The following is a 1,782-nucleotide window of genomic DNA, read 5'->3' on the forward strand; positions in this document are numbered from 1 at the left end:
ATGTGTGGTAGGCCATCAGTGAATCACTCCAGGCAGGAAACTTTCTATTTTTGATTAGATTTTTTAGGCAGGATCTGTAAGTACCATTATTCTAAAATACCACCTACAGCCATTTTAATTTAGGGTCATGTTAGGAGAAAAACAGATGAGCTAATAAATATATCAGATATCGAGTGGTTTGATACATTTGCTTCTTTTAAACAAATTTAATTTGATTTCAATACGATTACTTCTTAGTGTCCTGTAATGATTTCATTTTCAAGATACACTGCTTCTGGCTGGGCGTGGTGGTGCATGCCCATAGTGCCAGCAACTGGGGAGGCTGGGGGCGAGGGGATCACTTAAGCCCAGAAGTTTGAGATTGCAGTGAGCTATGATGACACCACTGCACTCCAGCTTGGGCAATAGAGCAAGATGCTGTTTTTTTAAAAAAAGATATATTGTTTCTTAACCTATTTCTATTCATTCTTTCATTTATTCAACAGTGTTGTTTAAGCACCTACTATGTGTCAGGCAGTGTTCTAGGTACTTGGGGTACATTAAGGAACAAAAGAAAAGTTTTAGCTGTTACAGTTTACTAACTGGAGACAATATGACACAAAATATTATCTGTTAGTCATAGCTGCTAATAAAGAACATAGAGTAGGAGGAGATAGAAGTTTTGGGGTACAAGGATTGTAATTTTAGAAAGTAGTTAGGGAAAGTGATGGTTACACCTGAGTAAGGATCTAAAAGAAGTGGGAAAGCTAGCCCCGGGGATATCTGGTGAAAGAGAATTCCAGGCAGAGGGAATAGCAAGTGCAACAGCCCTAAAGCAGGCTGTGGAAGGTGTGTTTGAGGAACATTGAGAAGACCAGTGTGGCAGATTAACACAGCAAGCAGATGAAATCAGTCAGATTATGCAGGGACTGCTAGATCACAGTATGCCCTTTGGCTGTTGTTATACTGGGATAGGAAGACACTGGATATCTTGAGGAAAGGAGTGACATAATCTGACTGATATCTAAACAGGACCTCTCCGGTTGCTGTTTTTGAAAGCAGACTCAATGTTTAAGCAGGGGTAGAAGCAGGAAAATGAGGCTGTGGTCACAATCAAGGTAAGAGATTATAGCAGTTTGGTCCAGGGTGGTGGCAGTGGAGGTGATGAAAAGTGATCAAATTTGGGATATATTCTAAAGGTAGGGTCGAACAGATTTGCTGACAGACCTGGATGTTGGGTGTAATAGAAAGAGTGGAGTCACAATCTAGCAACTGGGAGAATGGAGTTGCCATTAACTGGGATAGGACTGCAGGTGTTAAGTTTTGGATATGTTACACTTGGGATGCTTGAATGTAATAAGCACTGAAAAGAATTTCTTGCATTCACTTGCATCCTGCAAATTCTGTCACTGAATTCTATTTAGAAAAAACATCTATTGATCATATTTTTAAATTTTTTCTCTTAGAAATGTAATTACTGTAAATTTTAATGTAATTGAATGATGCGAGAAAATAATCTAGCAGCACTAAAACAAATACAAATACAAAAGACAAAAAAAATTACAACATGTACTATTTAAGCTTAGGGTATTTTAAATGCTACTTGTACAAATGTGATATTTTGTAGAGCTTATCTGTTACTGTGTATGTGATATTAAAGTTGAAAAAAATGGAATTTTCCAAAAACAAAAGCAAAAATCAGTGCCTCAGAAGAGTTAAGAATGCAGGCTGGGAGTGGTGGCTCATGCCTGTAATCCTAGCACTCTGGGAGGCCAAGGCGGGCTGACTGTTTGAGCTCAGGAG

General features: G+C 38.6%; 1 protein-coding gene across 1 annotated transcript in view; it reads right to left on the reverse strand.

Annotated features, from left to right (window-relative positions):
• Nucleotides 1-1,782, reverse strand: part of XPNPEP3 (X-prolyl aminopeptidase 3, mitochondrial) — a 103,773-nt gene that overhangs the window by 86,262 nt on the left and 15,729 nt on the right. The window lies entirely within an intron of this gene.

This window comes from Propithecus coquereli, unplaced genomic scaffold (assembly GCF_000956105.1).
Source record: "Propithecus coquereli isolate 6110/MARCELLA unplaced genomic scaffold, Pcoq_1.0 Scaffold126, whole genome shotgun sequence".
NCBI classification, from domain to species: Eukaryota; Metazoa; Chordata; class Mammalia; order Primates; family Indriidae; genus Propithecus; species Propithecus coquereli.